The 24603-nt window shown below is 43.3% G+C and overlaps 1 pseudogene; it reads left to right on the top strand.

The window, feature by feature from the left end:
• The first annotated feature begins 6568 nt into the window (after positions 1 to 6568).
• On the top strand, positions 6569 to 14660 carry LOC147003971 (zinc finger protein 40 pseudogene; annotated as a pseudogene).
• Positions 14661 to 24603: the final 9943 nt, after the last annotated feature.

Here is a 24603-nt window from a genome sequence, read left to right as displayed (position 1 = left end):
AGGTCATTTGTGTCCTTACTTGAGAGCTAAAATCAGGTAGGCAGGTGAAGTAATGTCCTACACTTACTTGGCATCCAAAGAGTCAGCATACGGCCCAATGAAATACTGTTGTATTTGGCACACTGAATGTTGGGACTCAGGAGGCAGAGGCAGGAAGATTTCTGAGTTTGAGGCCAGCTTGGTCTACACAGTGAGTTTCCAGGAAAGCCATTGTTATACACAGAAACCATGTCTCAAAAAACAACAAAAAACAAAAAAACAAAAAATCAAACAAACAAACAAACAAACAAACAAAAAAAAAACAATAATATATCCTTTTGCTGAAAATGTGTTTTGTTTTACCAAACAAAGATAGAGAACCTCCCCCATCATCTCCATGGCAAGTTTAGGTTGCCCTGCAACACTGCTCCAAGAGAAATCAATTTCTTGCCCGGTAGAACCTATGAACAAAAGTTTCCCCTTTATTTGCTGTCCCCGGGTATCCTACACTTTACCTGTCCACATTTGGACTTCAGCAATCTCCCACATATTTTAGCTAAAATCCAGGTATTTGAGGTACACCAGTGCTTACTGCTGCCTTTCTCTTAAGGCACAGGTCTCCCTTGGTCTTGGGATAGTTGGTTATTTTTCAATCTCAGCTCTATTCTAATGTCATGTGTATTCAGTTTGTTCCACATTTTTATTATTGTAAGAGGAGGAACACATCTATTAAGTCATTAGACTTAATAATGTAATTACATGTGCTTAACTACTAGTTTTGCACTTCTATTTCATTTTTTTATTTAGATGTTTTCTTTATTTACATTTCAAATGCTATCCCCTTTCCTAGTTTCCTCTCAGACAATCACCTATACCTCCCCCATCTCCCTGCTCCCCAACCCACCCACTTCTACTTCCTAGCCCTGGTATTTCCCTATACTGGGTCATACAATTTTCATAAGACAAAGAGCCTCTCCTATTGATGGCTGACTAGGCCATCCTCTGCTACATATGCAGGTAGAGAAAGGAGCACTCAGGGTACTGGTTAGTTCGTATTGCTGTTCCTCCTGCAGACCCCTTCAGATCCTTGGGTACATTCTCTAGCTCCTTCATTGGGTATCCTGTGTTTCATCCATAGACAAATGTGAGCATCCATTTCTGTATTTGCCAGGCACTGGCATAGGCTCAAAGGAGACAGTAATATCAGGGTCCTGTGAGCAAAATATTGTTGGTATATACAATAGTGATTGGGTTTGCTGGTTGTTTCTGGGATGGATCCCTTGGTATGGCAGTCTCTGAATGGTCTTTCCTTCAGTCTCAGCTCCAAACTTTGTCTCTGTAACTCCTTCCATGGTGTGATGATTTGTATATCCTTGGACCAGGGACTGGCACCATCTGAAGGAGTGACACCATCTGAAGCTGTGGCCTTGTTGGAATAGGTGTGACCTGGTTGGAATGGGTGTGTCACTGGGGGTGTGGGTATAAGATCCTCACCCTAGTTGCCTGGAAGTCAGTCTTCCACTAGCAGCCTTTGGATGAAGATGTAGAACTCTCAACGCTACCTGTGCCATCCCTGCATGGATACTGCCATGCTACCACCTTGATGATAATGGACTGAACCTCTGAATCTGTAAGCCAGCCCCAATTAAATGTTGTTTTATTAAGACTTGCCTTGGGACACAAGTCCCTTCAAGTCCACTGCAGAACGGGGTTTTCTGGTCCAGGGAGTCTGTGGACACCCGAAAGGCCCCAGAGAGAATCCCCCATGGGATCCGAAGACCTCTGGTGAGTGGAACACAGAGTCTGCTCCAATCCAATCACACGGGACATGAGACTGCATTAATTAATTAAGGAGATAACCCGGCCTGATCAGGGGCACAAGTCGCTTCTGGTCCACACCAGCATTGGGGTTCCTGGTCCGGGGAGTCTAAGGACACCCTGAAGGTCCTCACAGGACCCTCCACAGTATCTTAAAACTTCTGGTGAGTGGAACACAACTTCTGCCAGGAGGCAGTTTGGAACACCAGATATCTGGGCATTTTTCCTGCAAGAGGAGAGCTTGCCTGCAGAGAGTACTCTGACCACTGAAATTAAGGAGAGATCTAGTCCCCCAGGTCTGCTGATAGAGGCTAACATAATCACCTGAGGAACAAGTTTTAACTAGAGACAACTATAACAATTAGCTCCCGAGAATACCAGATGGCGAAAGGCAAACGTAAAAAACCTACTAACAGAAATCAAGACCACTCACCATCCTCAGAACCCAGCACTCCCACCCCAACTAGTCCTGGACACCCCAACACAACCGCAAAGCTAGACCCGGATTTAAAAGCATATCTCATGATGATGGTAGAGGACATCAAGAAGGACTTTAATAACTCACTTAAAGAAATACAGGAGAAAACTGCTAAAGAGTTACAAGTCCTTAAAGAAAAACAGAAAAACACAACAAAACAGATGTACTTAAAGAAAAACAGGAAAACACATCCAAACAGGTGATGGAAATGAACAAAACCATACTAGACCTATAAAGGGAAGCAGACACAATAAAGAAAACCCAAAGTGAGGCAACGCTGGAGATAGACACCCTAGGAAAAAAATCTGGAACCATAGATGCGAGCATCAGCAACAGAATACAAGAGATGGAAGAGAGAATCTCAGGTGCAGAAGATTCCATAGAGAACATCGGCACAACAATCAAAGAAATTAAAAAACACAAAAGGATCCTAACTCAAAACATCCAGGAAATACAGGACACAATGAGAAGACCAAACAAATAGGAGTTGATGAGAATGAAGATTTTCAACTTAAAGGGCCAGCAAATATCTTCAACAAAATTATAGAGGAAAACTTCCCAAACCTAAAGAAAGAGATGCCCATGAACATACAAGAAGGCTACAGAACTCTAAATAGACTGGACCAGAAAAGAAATTCCTCCCGAAACATAATAATCAGGACAACAAATGCACTAAATAAAGAGAGAATATTAAGAGCAGTAAGGGAGAAAGGTCAGGTAACATATAAAGGCAGGCCTATCAGAATTATACCAGACTTTTCACCACAGACTATGAAAGCTAGTAGAGCCTGGACAGATGTTATACAGACACTAAGAGAACATGAATACCAACCCAGGCTACTATACCCGGCCAAACTCAATTACCATAGATGGAGAAACCAAAGTATTCCAGGACAAAACCAAATTCACACATTATCTTTCCACAAATACAGCCCTTCAAAGGATAATAACAGAAAAAAAAAAAAACAAGGACAGAAATCACGCCCTAGAAAAAGCAAGAAAATAACCCCTCAACAAACCAAAAAGAAGACAGCCACAAGAACAGAAAGCGAACTCTATCAACAAAAATAAAAGGAAGCAACAATTACTTTTCCTTAATATCTCTTAATATCAATGGGCTCAATTTCCCAATAAAAAGACATAGAATAACAGACTCGCTACACAAACAGGACCCAACAGTTGCTGCTTACAGGAAACCCATTTCAAGGAAAAAGACAGACACTACCTCAGAGTGAAAGGCTGGAAAACAATTTTTCCAAGCAAATGTTATGAAGAAACAAGCTGAAGTAGCCATTCTAATATCTGATAAGATGACTTCCAACCCAAAGTTATCAAAAAAAAACCAAAAAACAAAAAAACAAAAACAAAAAAAACAAAAAAAAAAAAACAAAGAGGGACACTTCATACTCATCAAAGGTAAAATCCTCCAAGAGGAACTCTCAATTCCGAATATCTATGCTCCAAATGCAAGGGCAGCCACATTCATTAAAGACACTTTAGTAAAGCTCAAAGCACACATTGCACCTCACATAATAATAGTGGGAGACTTCAACACACCACTTTCAATCAATGGACAGATCGTGGAAACAGAAATTAAACAGGGACACAGTGAAACTAACAGAAGTTATGAAACAAATGGACCTAACAGATATCTACAGAACATTTTATCCTAAAACAAAAGGATATACTTTCTTCTCAGCACCTCACGGGACCTTCTCCAAAATTGACCATATAATTAGTCACAAAACAGGCCTCAGCAGATACAAAAATATTGAAATTATCCCATGCATCCTATCAGACCACCATGGACTAAGGCTGATCTTCAATAACAACATAAAAAATGGAAAGCAAACATTCACGTGGAAACTGAACAACACTCTTCTAAATGATACCTTGGTAAAGGAAAGAATAAAGAAAGAAATTAAAGACTTTTTAGAGTTTAATGAAAATGAAGCTACAACATACCCAAACCTAAGGGACACAATGAAAGCATTTTTAAGATTGAAACTCATAGCTCTATGTGCCTCCAAAAAGAAACTGGAGAGAGCACACACTAGCAGCTTGACAACACATCTAAAAGCTCTAGAAAAAAAAAGAAAGAAAATTCACCCAAGAGGAGTACACGGCAGGAAATAATCAAACTCAGGGGTGAAATCAACCAAGTGGAAACAAGAAGAACTATTGAAACAATTAACCAAACTAGGATTTCGTTCTTTGAGAAAATCACCAAGATAGATAAACCCTTAGGTAGACTCAGTAGAGGGCACAGGGACAACATCCTAATTAACAAAATCAGAAATGAAAAGGGAGACATAACAACAGATCCTGAAGAAATCCAAAACACCATCAGATCCTCCAACAAAAGGCTATACTCAACAAAACTGGAAAAGCTGGACGAAATGGACAAATTTCTAGACAGATACCAGGTACCAAAGTTAAATCAGGATCAAGTTAACGATCTAAACAGTCCAATATACCCTAAAGAAATAGAAGCAGTCATTAATAGTCTCCCAGCCAAAAAAGCCCAGGACCTTATGGGTTTAGTGCAGAGTTCTACCAGACCTTCAAAGAAGATCTAATTCCAGTTCTGCACAAACTATTCCAAAAAATAGAAGTAGAAGGAACTCTACCCAACTCATTCTATGAAGCCACAATTACTCTGATAACTAAACCACAGAAAGATCCAACAAAGAGAACCTCAGACCAATTTTCCTTATGAATATTGATGCAAAAATACTCAATAAAATTCTCGCTTCCCGAATCCAAGGACACATTAAAGCAATCATTCATCCTGACCAAGTAGGTCTTATTCCAGGGATGTAGGGATGGTTTAATATACAGAAATCCATCAATGTAATCCATTATGTAAACAAACTCAAAGACAAAAACCACATGATCATCTCATTAGATGCGGAAAAAGCATTAGACAAGATCCAACACCCATTCATGATAAAAGTCTTGGAAAGATCAGGAATTCAAGGCCCATAACTAAACATGATAAAAGCAATCTACAGCAAACCAGTAGCCAACATCAAAGTAAATGGTGAGAAGCTTAAAGCAATCCCACTAAAATCAGGGACTAGACAAGGCTGGCCACTCTCTCCATACCTATTCAACATTGTACTTGAAGTCCTAGCCAGAGCAATTCGACAAAAAAAATGAAATCAAGGGGATGTTAATTGGAAAGGAAGAAGTCAAAATATCACTTTTTGCAGATGATATGATAGTATATATAAGTGACCCTAAAAATTCCACCAGAGAACTCCTAAACCTGATAAACAGCTTCAGGGAAGTAGCTGGATATAAAATTCACTCAAACAAGTCAATAGCCGTTCTGTACACAAAGAATAAACAGGCTGAGAAAGAAATTAGGGAAATAACACCCTTTTCAATTGTCACAAATTGTATACAGTATCTTGGCGTGACTCTAACTAAGGAAGTGAAAGATCTGTATGATAAAAACTTCAAGTCTCTGAAGAAAGAAATTAAAGAAGATCTCAGAAGTTGGAAAGATCTCCCATGCTCAAGGATTGGCAGGATCAACATTGTAAAAATGGCTATCTTACCAAAAGCAATCTACAGATTCAATGCAATCCCCATCAAAATTCCAACTCAATTCTTCAAGGAATTAAAAAGAGTGATCTGGGCGGCAGGCGGGCGGGGCGGCAGGGGGCCCCAGGCTGGCTTCACAGGAGCCCGCTCTCCCGCTGCAGCCCCTGCCCGGCCGCCCCGGGGATCCCCTGCCGTCCCGCCCACGCGCGGGGCCAGCCGTCCTCATGGACACCCGGGAGAGTATGTATTTCTTTCTTGAGAAAGAATGGTAGATCACTGGTCTTAGTCCCCACGGTGGTGCTGTCGTCTTTGAAAATAACCACTTCTCCACAGCGGATTTAAATGTGGGCTGGACAGCTAGGGACAGGGGGGCTGGAGGCTGCAAAACCGGGTCGCACAAAGCTGTTACATCATGTGGATTAACTGATGGCCGACGAGTACATGGAGCCAGCCTTTTGTAACCTGCTCTTCCAACAGTTTCTAAGAAGAAAAGGGAGCTCTTAAATCTAAGAAAATGCCTCGCACGAAGCAGATTCATCCCAGAAATCTCAGAGGAGAACTGGATTCATGGGTTGGGCTGTTTCGTCTGTGCTCCGGCTTCTCTTTGTCTGCAGTGAGAAGGGTTGGCAGTGGCAGTGGACTTGCTGATTCGCAGCCTACCTTGGGTTGAACTGTGGCACTGACTGAGCTAATGTCAGGAACAGCCTCAGGGAAGAATGCTTCAGGCCTCTGCTGTGCTGATCTTACCCTCTTGACAAAATCGAAGAAGCACAAAAAGAGCTTAATGGGGCAGAAGTTTCCAAAAAAGAAGTCTTAGAGGCTGGCGTCAAAGGAACTTCTGAGTCTCTTAAAGGTGTGAAACGAAAAAAGATTGTTGCTGAGAATCACCTGAAAAAAATACCAAAATCCCCCTGAGGAGTCCTCTTCAGACAAAACACAAGCAAAACCCAGAAGAGCCACCGTTCAGTGTCCTCCCAAGCGTAGCAGAGTCTCATAAGAAACACAACTGTGTCCCTGCTAAACAGGGGAGGCAATTTACCAAGCAAAATGGAGAAACACCAGGGATGACTGCTGAATCCTCAGAATCTGGAGACTCGGTCTCCCCAAAGAAAGCCTCATCTCCTCACCACCGGTCAGAACTGCGGAGATGGAGATCGGAGGGTTCAGACCCAGCCAGGCTCAGTGGCCTTGATGGGCAGCAGGACTCCAGCAACTCGTCCACTAAAGCCAGGACTGACAATAGTGAATGTAGCTCTCCTTGCTGTAGCGCCACGCCCCCTCCTATACAAGTACCGCGTTCGATGTCTTACTGAAAGCAATGGAGCCAGAACTAAGCACCTTGTCACAAAAGGGCTCATCTTGTGCAATTAAGACAGAAAAACTGAGACCAAATAAAACTGTAAGATCCCCTTCTAAATTAAAGAACAGCTCCCTGGATGCCCCAAATGCTATGTCCCCAGAACTGGTTGTCGAATCGCCGTGTCCTCCGTGTACCTCGTACCCAGTACATGTGGCCTCCACTCAGAAGAGTGAACAAGTGGCAGCTCAGTGTGTTTCTCACCTGTACAGCTCACAGGATCACCTTGTTCCCAAACTTAGCCAACAGAATCAGCAGCTTCCGGGGCCCCTGGGCTTCACAGGCTCACTGACAAACCTGCACACACTTGAGAGCACTAAACTTGAACCGATCTATAATGCAGCAGTGACATCCACTGTAGGTCTCACTTCTCCCTCCACTAGAACTCAGGTCACTCCTCCACACCAGCAAATGGATTCTCTGTCACCTTTGTCAGTAAGCCCTGCCAGTTCCACACAGTCGCCCCCGGGGCCAATTTACAGCTCAACCCATGTTGCTTCTGTTGTCAGTCAAAGTGTAGAGCAAATGTGCAGTCTCCTTCTTCGAGATCAGAAGCCAAAAAAACAAGGCAAATATATCTGTGAGTACTGCAATAGAGCATGTGCAAAGCCCAGCGTGCTTTTAAAGCACATCCGCTCCCACACTGGAGAGCGGCCCTACCCCTGTGTGACTTGTGGGTTTTCATTTAAGACTAAAAGTAATCTGTATAAGCACAAGAAATCCCATGCACACACCATCAAACTGGGCCTTGTCTTACAACCAGAGGCTGGGGGGTTGTTCTTATCCCAAGAGTGCCCCAAAGCACTTAGTGTCCATTCGGTCATTGAAGACAGTGGGGAGAGCGATGAAGAGGGGCTTGCAGATAGGAGACAGAACAACCCATGTGTCAAGGACCTGCAACCTGTGCAAACAATGAAGACGGTATCGAATCCTGAAGCTTTACCCAAATTGATACCAAGCAATTCAGATCATGTGGTCCGTGGCTTCTCTTCACAGGACAGACCTTCAGAGTCACAAGCCCTGACAGAGTTACCAAAGGTTGTGGTCCATCCAGTAAGCATGCCCCCCTTGAAAACTGACTGTCTTCAGGTGGCCAATCCCAATCCTGAACTTCCTAGTCCACAGAGCCCGAGGGACCTTCATGTTGCAAGCATACTGTCACATTCAGCCAGTGTGTCATCCCTAGAGATGGATGAGTCGTGCCATCAGAAAGGGGATGTGAGTCAGTCAGAAGGGAAGCCAGATTCTCACAGTGGAACAGCACATGCGCAGCTCCAGAGACAGCAGGCCACAGAGGACCCCCAGGAACAGCAGGGGAAGCTGCTGCTGAGTCCCCGGAGCTTAGGAAGTACAGACTCTGGCTACTTTTCACGGTCCGAGAGTGCTGATCAAGCTGTGAGTCCTCCCACTCCGTTTGCCAGAACTTTTCCAATCATGGACCCAGACCCAGATAAGAACAGTGGAGCCCCAGGGCCTCGAATCAGTGCTCCAGCACCTTCTGCTTTGGCTACCGGAGAGAAGTCATCAGTCGTCACAGGCCAGATGCGCCCACCCTTGGCAACCAAAACTCTGGAGGAAAGGATTTCCAAGCTGATCTCAGACAATGAAGCCTTGGTCGATGATAAGCAACTGGATAGCGTGAAGCCCCAGAGAACCTCACTTTCTAGACGGGGAAGCATTGACTCCCCCAAATCATACATATTCAAAGATTCCTTTCAGTTTGACCTAAAACGGATGGGACGGAGAACAAGCTCCAGCTCTGATATACCAAAGTCCCCCTTCACCCCGACCGAGAAGTCAAAGCAGGTGTTCCTCCTGTCTGTCCCTTCCCTGGACTGCCTGCCTATCACGAGAAGTAACTCCATGCCAACCACGGGCTATTCAGCAATCCCTGCAAATATAATTCCTCCCCCTCCCCCTCTCAGAGGAAGCCAGTCATTTGATGATAAAATTGGCACCTTGTATGATGATGTCTTTGTGTTAGGACCCAACCCATCCATACCCCCAAGTGGCCATCACCGTCCCCTGGTCAGACAGGCTGCAGTGGAAGACTCCACAGCCAGTGAGAGTCATGTTCCAGGCTCTGGGCAGTCTGTGGATGAGAGCTGTCAAGGGTGCCCATCCTCCAGTGAGGCTGGACCAGTACAGAACAAAGCAGCGCAGACCCCTCACCTAGAGAAGAAGAAGTCACATCAAGGACGAGGGACCATGTTTGAGTGTGAAACCTGTCGAAATAGGTATCGGAAACTGGAGAATTTTGAGAATCATAAGAAATTTTACTGTTCAGAGTTACATGGGCCCAAAACAAAGGCAGCTGTGAGAGAGGCAGAGCACGGCCCGGCACCTGGTGGGGCACAACCCCAGGTTCTCCACTACAGAGTTGCTGCTCCCACAGCTGTGTGGGAGCAGACGCCCCAGATAAGAAAAAGGAGGAAGATGAAAAGCGTAGGTGATGATGAGGACTTGCAGCCACGTGAGAGTGGGCGGTCTCCAGAAAGCTCTGACACCCTTCAGCTGCAGCAGGTCCCAGGGACTTCTCCCAGTCCATCCAAACATGCCTCTGCCATGGCAGCTGACCAGGCACACAGAGGCGTCCAGCTGCAGAGCTCTCCTGTCCAGCTTGTGGCCCGGGTCCCTGAACGGCACTTGCCCATGAAGCAGTGCCCCATGGTTGAACAGCAGCTGAATTCTGCAGCTCAGGACAAGATGGAGGTGAAGAGACAAGGGGGTGGCATCTCTGTCATCCAGCACACCAACTCCCTGAGCAGGCCCAGTTCATTTGACAAACCGGAGCCCTTAGAAGGGGGCATCACTTTTTCTTTACAGGAGATAGGCAGAGCTGGGATGCCTGGGGCCCTGAAAGTGATAGGGATGGCCCCAGAGGAAGGCCACCCACCTCAGGATGCCATGCATCAGACAACACTGTCACATGCCCTTAGAGGAGAGCCACGGGAAAGTGCTAGAAAGATTCCAAGTGAGCGGTATGTGTTAGGGCAGCCCTTGAGACTTGTCCGGCAGCTCAACATCCAGGTCCCAGAAATTCTGGTCACTGAAGAGCCAGATCGGGACCTGGAAGCCCAGAGTCACGACGAAGAAAAGTCAGAGAAGTTCACATGGCCTCAGCGTAGTGAAACCTTATCAAAGCTGCCAACAGAAAAGCTGCCACCTAAAAAGAAAAGACTTCGGCTGGCTGAGATAGAGCACTCCTCAACCGAGTCAAGCTTCGAGTCCACTCTGTCCCAGAGTCTCAGCAGAGAAAGCAGCTTATCCCATGCATCTAGCTTCTCCGCCTCCCTAGACCTAGAAGACATTTCTAAAGTAGAGCTGGCCCCCAAAATTGACTTTCCAAACAAAGCCAAGTTTCTTTTGATTCCACTGGGTTCAAGCACACTGAGTGTCCCCGGAAGTCACCGGGAAATGAGGCGGGCAGCGTCAGAGCAGATCAGTTCCGTGCCTACACTGATGGAGGTCTCTGATTTCAGAAGTAAGTCATTCGACTGCAGGAGCACTGCTCCTTCCCACGTGGTGCCAGCACTTGTTGAATCACAGCCCTCCTACTCCCCATCTGCTGTTGGGGGCACTGGACACGTTCCACTTCTAGAACGGAGGCGAGGTCCCCTGATTCGGCAGATATCTTTAAACATAGCTTCAGATAGTCACCTCTCTCCTGGCAGTGCAGCAGCTCTCCAAACCATTGTTCTTCCGAGTGTGAACACAGTGCCGTTTCAGGCTCCGAGGCTCCCCGATATGGCTTCTGCAGACTGCCCTGCACATACTGTGCACCCCCAGGCCCTGGCTAAAGATCTTCAGGCAGAAATTTCAAGTTCCAGCTCTACGGACACATTTCCTCCTCAACAACTTTTTGGTGCCCATTTATTAAACAAAACCAATACACCCCTTAGTCACCAAAACACACCACTGCCTCTGCCAGTGTCTGCACAGGGTGGCAAACCAGATGCAGCACCCACTGCATGTGTGTCTTCGACAGGGGATGGTAGCTTTGCTCCCAAGTACCAGCTTCAGTGTCAGGCCTTCACTTCAGGCCAGGGCTGCTCTGCTCCTACTCTGCGTTCTTCACCTAATCAAGTTCTTCCAGGTCAAGCTGGAGCAGATCCGTGCCCAGCGTCAGAAGCACCGTCAGCCAAAGCAGCAGATCCCGTGGCTAAACCCTGCCCTCTGCCGCCGCTGGAGCTCGGGCTCCCGAGGGATGAGGGGCTGCAGAAGCAGCTGCCCTCCTTTGTGCTTCCTGTGCCCCAAAAGAGGAATGTGACAGTGGACTGTTTCACTCCTGTCACATCTCTGCCACAGATCTTAGTGACCCAGGATCTGTCCAACATGCCAATTTGCCAAACTAATCAAAGTCTAGTGCCAGTCAGCGAAGAACAAAATTCCATGCCAAAATCACAGAACTATCTCCAAAATGCATTGCCAACACCAGAGAAGGATCTTGCATGCAAAACTGTTCTCCCAGAGATGGGCCAAAATGTTCCAGTTTCAGAATCCTCGCCGACGGTTCAGAAGGCGTCTGTTGGTAGACTCTCCCCACAACAAGAATCCTCAGCCTCGAGTAAAAGGATGCTTTCCCCAGCAAATAGTTTAGACATTGCCATGGAAAAGCATCAGAAGCGGGCTAAAGATGAGAACGGAGCTGTTTGTAGCACAAACATAAGACCGCTGGAGCTGTCAAGCTCAAGAGCTAATGAGAGCCATAAACAAAAGAAGCCAGTTCTGGTAAGGCAGCTCTGTACTACAGAGCCCCTTGAAGGAGCGGCACTGGAACAGGATGCTTGCTCTGCCTCTGGAAGGAGCAGCAATAATGCTGCTAATTTGACTCAAGTTTTACCAACTGATAATCTGTCATCCAGACCCTCTACGTTTGCAGTCACAGACCATGTCAATGAATTGCAGGAGTTTAAAAACACCAAGTTGTCCACGTCTCTGACTCCTACAGTGGGAAGTTTCCCTGCTCCATCGGAAAGTGCCTGTGTTTTGCCTTTGAAGTCTATAGACAACAACCAGGAAAAGGGGTTGCCAGGGGTTAGAAATGAAGAGAACAAGGTCATCTAAGGGCAGAGGCAGCCTGTAGTGTCTGGTCTTTCATTGGTGAGCAGCTCAGACACTCAACAGCCGTCATTCCCCAGCCTCAAGACTGCAACCAGCTTTACATGGTGTTACCTGCTGAGACAGAAGGCATTGCCGTTGGCTCAGAATGACCAGAAAACTTCAGCCTATACAGGGTGGACCGTAAGCTCCAGTAACCCAAATCCACTTGGTTTGCCTACAAAAGTTGCTCTTTCTCTTCTTAATTCTAAACAGAAGACTGGAAAGTCACTGTATTGCCAAGCAATAACCACCCATTCAAAATCAGATTTAGAGGTCTATTCAAGCAAGTGGAAAAACAACTTAAGCAAGAGAGCATTAGGTAATCAAAAGGCCACAGTAGTTGAATTCAGCAATAAAGATGACTCTGAAATTAACAGTGAGCAAGATAAAGAAAATTCCTTAATCAAAAGTGAACCAAGAAGAATTAAAATATTTGACGGAGGATACAAGTCAAATGAGGATTACATGTATGTGCGAGGCAGGGGAAGAGGGAAGTACATTTGTGCAGAGTGTGGAATACGCTGTAAGAAGCCTAGTATGTTAAAGAAGCACATCCGAACCCACACAGACGTGCGCCCCTACCACTGCTCCTACTGCAACTTCTCCTTCAAGACGAAAGGAAACCTGACAAAACACATGAAGTCCAAGGCGCACAGTAAGAAGTGTGTGGATTTAGGCGTCTCAGTGGGCTTGATAGACGAGCAGGACACATAAGAATCAGATGAAAAGCAAAGATTCAGATGCGAGCGGTCTGGATATGATCTTGAAGAGTCTGATGGCCCAGATGAGGATGATAATGACAACGAAGAGGACGATGACGACAGCCAAGCAGAGTCTGGCCTCTCAGCAGCACCCTCAGTCACAGCGAGCCCACAGCATCTCCCATCCAGAAGTGGCCTTCAGGACCCTGGGAGTGTCGAGGAGGAGCTTAGAGTTTCCAGTTGCTTCTCAGGGGTACATACAGACCCAATGGACATTCTACCTAGAGCACTGCTCACCAAGATGACTGTTCTGAGCACAGTGCAGAGTGACCCTAACAGGACAGACTTACCAGCAAAGGCCAGGCAGAGTACTGGGAAGGATGAGCATGAGCAGGCTCCTCCTGCCGACATCCCCAGGTCCCCCAAAGTCACCCCCAGGTCCCCCAGTCATCAGCTGTCTGTGCATTCCTATGAATCCGATGTCCTGAGAAGTCCTGCAGCTGGAAACCCTGCCGCTGGAAGCCCTGTGGCTACAGTACAGGATTCAACATCTGTGGGACTGCCTCCTGCTGTAGCCCAGCTCAACCCTCAGCAGGCCGCCAGGATTTCTTCCTCAGCCTCACCTCACCCTGACAGTCAAGACCAGAAGCAACAAATAATCTTGCAACCACCTCCCTGCTTGCCTTCCCCGCAGACACATCTGTTCAGCCATCTCCCTTTGCATTCCCAGCAGCAGTCAAGGACCCCATACAACATGGTTCCCGTAGGAGGAATCCATGTGGTGCCTGCCGGCCTCACCTACTCCACTTTTGTACCCATACAGGCTGGGCCAATGCAACTGACCATCCCCGCTGTGAGTGTTATTCACAGAACCGTGGGCACCTCTGGGGATACCATCACTGAAGCTTCGGGCGCTCCTAATCGCCCCACCGGAGTGGCGGAATTGAGCAGTGTGGTGCCCTGTATTCCCATAGGCCAAATCCACGTGCCAGGCCTGCAGAACTTAAGCCCCCCAGCCTTGCAGTCGCTTACGTCCCTGGGGATGGAAACAGTCAACCTGCTGGGCCTGGCAAGCGCTACCGTTGGCCCGCAGGGGCATCCCCCCCCCCCGGGCCTGGCCCTCAACGCAGTGGGGCTCCAGGTTTTGGCCAATGCGCCCGCCCAGAGCAGTCCCGTCCCACCTGCACACATTCAGGGACTCCAAATCCTCAACATCGCCTTGCCCACCCTGATCCCCTCCGTTGGCCCGGTGGCTGTGGGCACCACGGGGACTCCCGAGAGGGCCGCTCCCAACAGCAAAGCAATGGAGCTGCAGATGCCCGCAGGCCAGGGACACAGTGCTGAGCCTCCACAGGGGTCACCCGAAGGCCCTCAGGAAACCCCACAAACAATGTCAGGTCCCTCAGCGGACCACGCAAGGCCTGAAGGCTCAACCAAAATGGACACCACGAAGGGGCCCTCTGCGGGTCACGTGTTGCCTGGGCGCTCCCCTGCGCAGGCACAGCCAGCACCCACACTGGAAGCTTTACAGAAAGTTGAAACTTCAGCCCCTCCATCACTTCCCACAGACAGAGCGGCCCCCAGGCCCCCAGTGCCCCACAGGCAGCCCATTGTACACTTCAGCGATGTGAGCAGCGATGATGACTAGGACAGGCTTGTCATAGCAACCTAATGGTTTGTTTTTTACTGATTTTTTTTATAACAGGTTTTTTTGAAAAACCCTCCTTTCCTTAAAGCACATTTTTTCAACATAAACTCATGACTAATCTCTGTGCAATCATGAACTTTTGACCAATAATTGTTGTTTTGTGTTAGCCCCAACCATTTTTGTATATGTTGTATAGACAATTGTGCCTTTTAGAAGTTTTATGTTTAGAATCTGTACAGATGGTTGAATATCTATATACATACAATGTTATATATGTATATGAAAACCAGGTAGTTGTGTTTAGTAGAAATTTGTCAAATAAATCAGATGAGTAAATGATATGTTGCACTGTTAAATATAAATTTTTACGGCTGTGGGGCAGTTTCTGTGTATAAATTAGTATGTAAACCTCATATTTATTGTATTCATATTAGTCTTTGCAAATGGATCTGTCATTGTGTGAGACAGTAACTGTACACTTCAGACAGATTTTCTGTGTTATGAACTGTTTCAGTAAATACTGTTCACAGGCAAAAAAAAAAAAAAAAAAAAAGAGTGATCTGCAAAACCATCCAGAATAACTAAAATCCTAGGATAGCAAATACTCTTCTCAAGGATAAAAGAATCTCTGGTGGAATCATCATGCCTGACCTAAAGCTTTACTACAGAGCAATTGTGATAAAAACTGCTTGGTTCTGGTATAGTGACAGACAAGTAGAACAATGGAATAGAACTGAAGACCCAAAAATGAACCCACACACCTCTGGTCACTTGATCTTTGACAAGGGAGCTAAAACCATCATGTGGAAGAAAGACAGCATTTTCAACAAATAGTGCTGGCACAACTGGTTGTTATCATGTAGAAGAATGTGAATCGATCCATTCCTATCTCCTTGTACTAAGGTCAAATCTAAGTGTATCAAGGAACTTCACATAAATCCAGAGACACTGAAACTTATAGAGGAGAAAGTGGGGAAAAGCCTTGAACATATGGGCACAGGGGAAAAATTCCTTAATAGAACATCAATGGCTTGTGCTGTAAGATCAAGAATTTAAGATCAAGAATTGACAAATGGGATCTCATGAAAATGCAAAGCTTCTACAAGGCCAAAGACACTGTCAATAAGACAAAAAGACCACCAACAGATTGGGAAAGGATCTTTACCTATCCTAAACCTCATAGGGGACTAATATCCAATATATATATATATATATATAAAGAATTCAAGAAGGTGGACTCCAGAAAATCAAATAACCCCATTAAAAATGGGGCTCAGAACTGAACAAAGAATTCTCACCTGAGGAATACCGAATGGCAGAGAAGCACCTGAAAAAATGTTCAACATCCTTAATCATCAGGGCAATGCAAATCAAAACAACCCTGAGACTCCACCTCACACCAGTCAGAATGGCTAAGATCAAAAATTCAGGTGACAACAGATGCTGGCGACGATGTGGAGAAACAGGAACACTCCTTCATTGTTGGTGGGATTGCAAGCTTGTAATACCGCTCTGGAATTCAGTCTGGAGGTTGCTTAGAAAATTGGACATAGTACTACAGGAGAATCCCGCAAAACCTCTCCTGGGCATATATCCAGAAGATGTCCCAACCGTTAAAATGGACACATGCTGAACTATGTTCATAGCAGCCTTATTTATAATAGTCAGAAGCTGGAAAGAACCCAGATGCCCCTCAACAGAGGAATGGATACAGAAAATGTGATACATTTACACAATGGAGTACTATTCAGCTATTAAAATGAATGAATTTATGAAATTCCTAGCCAAATGGATGGACCTGGAGGGCATCATCCTCAGTGAGGTAACCCAATCACAAAGGAACTCACACAATATGTACTCACTGATAAGTGTATATTACCCCAGAAACTTAGGATACCCAAGATATAAGATAGAATTTGAAAAACACATGAAACTCAAGAAGAATTAAGACCAAAGTGTGGACACTGTGCCCCTTCTTAGAATTGGGAACAAAACATCCATGGAAGGAGTGACAGAGACAAAGTTTGGAGCTGTGACGAAAGGATGGACCATCTAGAGACTGCCATATCCAGTGATCCATCTCATAATCAGCTTCCAAAAGCTGACATCATTACATACGCTAGCAAGATTTTGCTGAAAGGACCCAGATATAGCTGTCTCTTATGAGACTATGCAGGCGCCTAGCAAACACACAAGTGGATGCTCACAGTCAGCTATTGGATGGATCACAGGGCTCCCAATGGAGGAGCTAGAGAAAGTACCCAAGGATCTGGGGGGATCTTCAACCCTATAAGTGGAACAACATTATGAACTAACCAGTACCCCGGAGCTCTTGACTCTAGCTGCATATGTATCAAAAGATGGCCTAGTCAGCCATCACTGTAAAGAGAGGCCCATTGGACTTGCAAACTTTGTATGTACAGGGGAACCCCAGTGCTAAAAAAAATGGGAATGGGTGGGTAAAGAAGTGGGGGGGGAGGGTATGGGGGACTTTTTGGATAGCATTGGAAATGTAATTGAGGAAAATATGTAATAAAAAAATATTAAAAAAAAAACTTGCCTTGGAAACCCTAACTAAGGCACATGGGTATCTTGTTCCACCTTATAAGAAGGAACAAACTTCATCTTTAGTTTCATGAGTTTTGGAAATTGTACCTTGAATATTCTAAGTTTGTGGGTTAATTTCCACTTATCAGAGAGTGCATATCAAGTTTGTTCTTTTGTGATTGGGTTACCTCATTAAGGATGATATCCTCCAGATACATTAGTTTGCCTAAGAATTTCATAAATTCAATTTTTAATAGCTGAGTAGTACTCCATTGTGTAAATGTACCACATTTTCTCTATCCATTCTTTTGTTGAGGAACATCTGTGTTATTTCCAGATTTTGGCTATTATAAATAAGTCTGCTATGAACAGAGTGGAACATATGTCCTTATTACAAGTTGGAACATCTTCTGGGTATATGACCAGGAGAGATATTGCTGAATCTTCTGCTAGTACTATGTCCAGTTTTCTGAAGAACTGCCAAACTGGTTTACAGTGTGAATGAACCAACTTGCAATCCCACCAGCAATGCAGGTGTGTCCCTCTTTCTGCACATCCTTGCCAGCATCTGCTGTCACCTGAATTTTTGATCTTAGCCATTCTGAATTGTGTGAGTGTTGTTTTGATTTGCATTTCCCTGATAATTAAGGATGTTGAACATTGCTTTCAGGTGCTTCTCAGCCATTCAGTATTCCTCAGTTGAGAATTCTTTCTTTAGCTCTGTACCCCATTTTTAATAGGGTTATTTGGTTTTCTGGAATCCAACTTCTTGAGTTTTATATATATATATATATATATATATATATATATATATATATATATATATATATTGGATATTAACCCCCATTGGATTTAGTATTGGTAAAGGATAGCAATTGCTTGTGCCATTTGATAAAGAATGGACAAATTGTCAAAAAATTGCAAAGCTTCTGTTAGGCAAAGGACACTGTCAATAAGTCAAAAAAGGCCACCAACAGATTGGGAAAATATCTTTATCAATCCTAAGTCTGAGAGGGGACTAAAATCCAACATACATAAAAAAACTCAAGAAGCTGGATTCCAGAAAATTGATTATTTTTTTACTCTATGATTTTGCCTGCTTTGTAAAGCATCAAGTGTCCTTAGGTGTGTGGTTTTATTTCTTGATCTTCAATTGAATTCTATTAATCTGGCTATCTCTGTACCACTACCATGTTTTCTCCTCTGTAGTACATATTGGGTTCTGGAATTGTGTTCTTTCAGAAGTTCCTTTAATGGTGAGAAAGTTCCTTTAATAGTGAGAATTATTTAAGCTATCCTTGAATTTTCATTTTTCTACTTAAAGTTGAGAATTTCTCTTCTTATGCATTTGAAGTATTATGTGATTGGGATTGCATCAAATCTGTAGGTTTCTTCTAGTTAGATGGTAATTTTTACTAAGTTAGTCCTATTCATTCATAAGTATGCAAGATGTTACCAACTTCTGAGGTCTTCTCTGATGTTTCTCCCCAAAGACTTTAATTTCTTGTCATACAAATCATACACAGGCTTGGTTTAAGTTACACCAAAATACTTCCTATTAATTGTGACTATTGTAAAGGGGTGTTTCCCCCAATTTTTTTCTCAACCAATTTGTTTCTTGCATAACTTTTTCCAAATCTCTTCTTCAGGCTTGCTCTTGTGGTTTTTTTTTTAGACATGAACAACTCTGTGTCAGAGTTTTTGACTGTGGGATGGCAACCTCATTCCTTCACTTGGTGCCCTGTCTTTTTACGGGAAGAGGATTGTACTCTTCCCACTATTGTATGTCATCAAAGGTATCTTCCTTTAAGTCTTGCAATTCTCTCACATCCCAGGTTTCTGGTACACTCTAGTGGTCCCCCAACCCAAAACTTCCCACCTCTAGAGGTTATGAATTTCCTTTTTTTCCATTTTTATTAGGTATTTACCTCATTTATATTTCCAATGCTATACCAAAAGTCCTCCATACCCACCCACCCCCCTTTTTGGTCCTGGCGTTCCCCTGTACTGGGGCATATAAAGTTTGCAAGTCCAATGGGCCTTTCTTTCAAGTGATGGCCTATTAGGCCATCTTTTGATACATATGTAGCTAGAGACAAGAGCTCCGGGGTACTGGTTAGTTCATATTGTTGTTCCACCTATAGAGTTGCAGTTCCCTTTAGTTCCTTGGGTGCTTTCTCTAGCTCCTGAGAAGAAGGTATATCCTTCTGTTTTAGGATAAAATGTTCTGTAGATATCTGTCAGATCAATTTGTTTCATAACTTCTGTTAGTTTCACTGTGTCCCTGTTTAGTTTCTGTTTCCATGATCTGACCATTGGTGAAAGTGTTGTGTTGAAGTCTCCCACTATTATTGTGTGAGGTGCAATGTGTGCTTTGAGCTTTACTAAAGTTTCTTTAATGAATGTGGCTGCCCTTGTATTTGGAGCATAGATATTCAGAATTGATAGTTCCTCTTGGAGGATTTTACGTTTGATGAGAATGAAGTGCCCCTCCTTGTCTTTTTTGATGACTTTGGGTTGGAAGTCAATCTAATCAGATATTAGAATGGCTACTCCGGCTTGTTTCTTCAAAGCATTTGCTTGGAAAATTGTTTTCCAGCCTTTCATTCTGAGGTAGTGTCTATCTTTTTCTCTGAGATGAGTTTCCTATAAGCAGCAAAATGTTGGGTCTTGTTTGTATAGCCAGTTTGTAAGTCTATGTCTTTTTATTGGGGAGTTGAGACCATTGATATTAAGAGATATTAAGAAAAAGTAATAGTTGGTTCCTGTTATTTTTGTTGTTAAAGTTGTCATTCTGTTCTTGTGGCTGTCTTCTTTTAGGTTTGTTGAGGGATTACCTCCTTGTTTTTTCTAGGGCGTGGTTCCCGTCCTTGTATTGGTTTTTTTCTGTTATTATCCTTTGAAGGGCTAGATTCATGGAAAGTTAATGTGTGAATTTGGTTTTGTCGTGGAATACTTTGGTTTCTCCATTTATGGTAATTGAGAGTTTGGCTGTTGCCTCACTTTGAGTTTTCTTTATTGTGTCTACTTCCCTTTTTAGGTCTAGTATGGTTTTGTTAATTTCCATTACCTGTTTAGATGTGTTTTCCTGTTTTTCTGTAAGGACTTCTACCTGTTTGGTTGTGTTTTCCTGTTTTGCTTTAAGAGCTTGTAACTCTTTAGCAGTGTTCTCCTGTATTTCTTTAAGTGAGTTATTAAAGTCCTTCTTGGTGTCCTCTACCATCATCATGAGATATGCTTTTAAATCCGGGTCTACCTTTTCGGGTGTGTGGGGGTGCCCTGGACTGGGCAAAGTGGGAGTGCTGGGTTCTGATGATAGTGAGTGGTCTTGGTTCCTGTTAGTAAGATTCTTACGTTTACCTTCCGCCATCTGCTAATCTCTGGAGTTAGTTGTTATAATTGACTCTGTTTATAGATTGTTCTTCTGGTGATTCTGATTACCGTCTATCAGCAGACCTGGGAGAAAGGCTCTCTCCTCTGAGTTTCAGTGGTCAGAGCACTCTCTGCTGGCAAGCTCTCCTCTTACAGGGAAGGTGCACAGATATATTGCCTTTGGACCTCCTCCTGGCCGAAGAAGAAGGCCCAAAACAGGACCTTTCCCAGATGCTGTGTTGCTTTGGCAGGTCACAGAAGCTGTCAGCTTCTGTGGTGCACACTCTCACCTGTGCAGACTAAGTTCCTAAGTTCTGCTGAGTCCCGGAACCAAGTTGGTGCCCGCTGCTCCTGAGGCAGAGGGCTTCTGAGCCAGGCGGACACCTGTCCTCTGGCCAGGAGGGTGGCCAGATGTCTGAGGCCCAAAAAGGGTGCTGCCTCAGTGGCTCTGTGGCTCCTGCCTGCCCCAGAAGTTGTCCGCTTCTGTGGTGCACACTCTCACCTGTGCAGACTAAGTTCCTAAGTTCGGCTGAGTCCCGGAACCAAGCATTTATAAATTTCCATTCATTCATCTGGCCCTTGTGACTTCACTCCTGCTCCCTTCAAGCCCAATATCTTATCATGTTCACCTTTCTCATGGCCCTTTTACTCCCTTCTCCCACATAGTTCCCTTCCTGCATTTGCCCTTTGATACCTTCCCCCTTGCAACTAAAGTTAAAGCATCCTAACTTGGGCCATTTGGCTTTTTAACCTTGGGTTCTGTGGATTTTATCTTGAGTATTCTGTACTTTTCTGGCTAATATCAACTTAATAGTTAGTATATACCATGCATGTACTATTGGGTCTGAGATACCTCATTCAGTATAGTATTTTCTAGTCCCTTCCTTTTGCCTGCCAAACTCAGGATGTATGGGTCTTAATTGCTAAATTGTATTCCACTGTGATATGAACTTCATTTTGTGCATCCATTCTTTAGGTGTGGGACATCTGGGTTTTTTCCAATTTCTGGCTATCACAAATAAGCCAGCTATGAATATAGTGAAGCATGTGCCCTTGTGGCATGGTGTGGTATTTTTGTATATGGCCAGAAATGGTATAGTCAGGTCTTCAGCTAGATCTATTTCCAGTTCTCTGAGAAACCTAGGTTGATTTCCAGATGATTGTACCAGTTTGCAATCCCACCAGGAATGGAGGAGCGTTCCTCTTTTTTGGCATTCTTTCCATGTTACAGCTAGCTTTCTTAAGACTCGGCAATATCTTAATTTTCTTGGGCACCCAAAAGAAAGCTATATCCCACACTTACTCCCACATCCGTAGCTTATAGAATGAAGCAATTTCAAGAGAACAATGCCTCATTTCCAAAAAGCAAGTTGGGTCGTTTTTGATCTTTTGCTTAATGAACTGTTAATGGTCCTTGTCAGGGAAGAAACAAGGTAAAGTAGGTTATATTCAGGGAAATTTTTCTCCCCTTTTCTTTTGTCTTTCCTTATTTTTCTCTGATCTATACATAAGGTGGTTGGGGATGAAAGGAAAAGAAAAGGATATAACAATGGTATGTTAAAGCATACATTATTCACTCTACATTTATGCCAAAGAGCACCAATAAGCAAAATTATTTTTTTGGTATATAATTTGTATATTTGTACAAATTTAAGGTTATATTTTATTACAATCTATTATGTATTTATGTTTCAATTCTTTTTAAAGTTATTGTACTGTAGTGGCTATTTCTGGTTGTCAACTTGACTATATTTGGAATGAACTACAATCCAGAATTGGAAGGCTCACCAGTCACCCTTATCTAGAGGCTTGGAGATAGAAGTTTCTTATCTGGATCTTGGTATGGAGATCTTGAGGCATAGTAGCTATGGATTCCAGAAGATTAAATCTCCAAGATCAAGGTCATCTGAGATTAAAAGTGTAGTGGAACACAACTTTCATCTAGGATTAAAGGTGTGGAGGAAGACACCTTTAATCTGGGCTACACCTTCTGCTGGAGACAATATAAAGATATTGGAATAAGGGAGTCTCGCCCTTGCTCCTTCACCTGCTTGCTGTGTGGGACTGAATAACTGCTAGATCCTTGGACTTTCATTTACAGCTACTACTGAATCATTGTTGGGAATTGGGCTGCTGACTGTAAGTAATCAATAAATGCCTTTACTATATAGAGACTATCCATAAATTCTGTGACTCTAGAGAACCCTGACTAATATACCACATGTGCTCACTTATGGGAAACTGTAACTGGATATCATGGGGGAAAAATGTGTAGCTGGTCTTTGATTATGGGTTCTTCTTTCTTCCACACTTGTCCACCTTTTTGCTTTACCCTTACAAACCTCTAACAATAACAGGAGAGTCTAATGGTAGAGGGAGGAGAGAGAGAGAGAGAGAGAGAGAGAGAGAGAGAGAGAGAGAGAGAGAGAGAAAACTAGAGAACCTCGATCTAACTTCTTTATTTCTTGTTTCATCTTTGAGCAACACAATTGAAAAAAACACAGCAAAACACACTGAATAACCAAGAACCAAGATGAGCAAAGCTTGGCTATCACCCAACCTGGCCTCTCACAAACTTCAAATTTGTAAACTTCCTGAGAATGTCCTGAATCCCAAATATCACACATCTGCAAAAACGATTTGCAGCTGAAAAAAATCATGACCCTGATAGATGATGAGGAAAATAAAAGTCAGTTTCTGTGGATAATCTCAAGTAGGTCCATACCTGGCATTAACCAAAAGCACATTCTTATAATATTTCTGTGTGTTTTAAAGAAACCAAAATTGCAAAATTCCCCTTACAATGACGTTGAGAGGAAGATATGAGATATTTGGGAGAGAATATTTGGAATCTAAAAAGAGAATGCAAAAGTGTCTAGGACCAAGTTACAGTATACATCTATATAAATTTTTTTTAAAATTATAATACCCCTCCATGAAAAATGCATTGTACCCAAAAATGTTTCAAATTCATCAATTTATTGTGTGAGATTTTCAAACTTGTGTTTTATTATCTTTCGAAGTTCACTGGCTGTGTTAGTCACTGTTGTATTGTTGTAGCAATGTCACCAATACAGCTTAGTCTTCTTGAATATTTTTCTAAATGTCAACAATTCATGAACATTTATCTTGCACTCCACTGAATTCTAATTCCATGGTTAAGAACAAAGCAATGTTTGACACATAATAATCTGTCACAGAGTCTGCCAAATTCTTCTGAAAAAAATTTTTTTCACATGAATTAGCAGTTCATTGCACACTGTGCACATTGAAAAGCATTGTGAACCTATTAAGTTCATCATTTCACTTGTGCTGAACAACTCTACTCTTCTGCTTCAGAAGGAAGATGATGTTTCTTCTTCTCCTTCTTCTAGCCTGTTTAGTTTCTGCTGCTGAGAAACCCTTACCGGTAAAAGCCCGGGCTCTTTGGGAGTTATGCAGGAAGAGAAGTGGCTGTGGTGAATTTATCACTGTTTCACCTGACAAACAGGGTGATTCTATGAATATATTGGTCCCTTTTTGGGTTGTGTTTTTGAAATATGTTCCCTGTCTTTAAACATTATTTGTTTTAGTTAAAGGTTATAATTATTTCATTTGAACTACCTAATTTTATTTTCCCTGGGTAAAGTGTAAAAAAAAAACAAAAACAAAACAAAACAAAACAAAACAAAAAAAAAAAAAAACAAAAAAACCAAACCTCTTATTAATGCCTTGGCTTTATAAACTTTTGCATAATTAACATTATTTTCATAGTTGAAAGTCACTATACATTTGCATTAAATGTTTCTCTGTTCTATACTAATTCAGGGATGATTCTTAATTAACATAATAAAAACAAAATCAATTTGATATCTGCAGGGCAAAAACATTGTATATCATGTATTTTAAGAACAGATTTCTCACTTTTCGAGTCCTTGTACTATGGATAATATTTGTGACAATATTGATATTAATTATAATCCAGTAATATCTCCAAAGCAGGGACTTATTTTTTGAAGTTTGATTTTGTATGTTTGTGTGTGTATGTATTTGTGTATGTGGGTGTATA

Source organism: Mus caroli, unplaced genomic scaffold, assembly GCF_978045245.1.
Source record: "Mus caroli unplaced genomic scaffold, Mus_caroli_1 scaffold_7, whole genome shotgun sequence".
Lineage (NCBI taxonomy): Eukaryota > Metazoa > Chordata > Mammalia > Rodentia > Muridae > Mus > Mus caroli.
The sequence above is the reverse complement of the archived record's forward strand: the minus strand, read 5'-3'. Positions and strand labels throughout refer to the sequence as shown.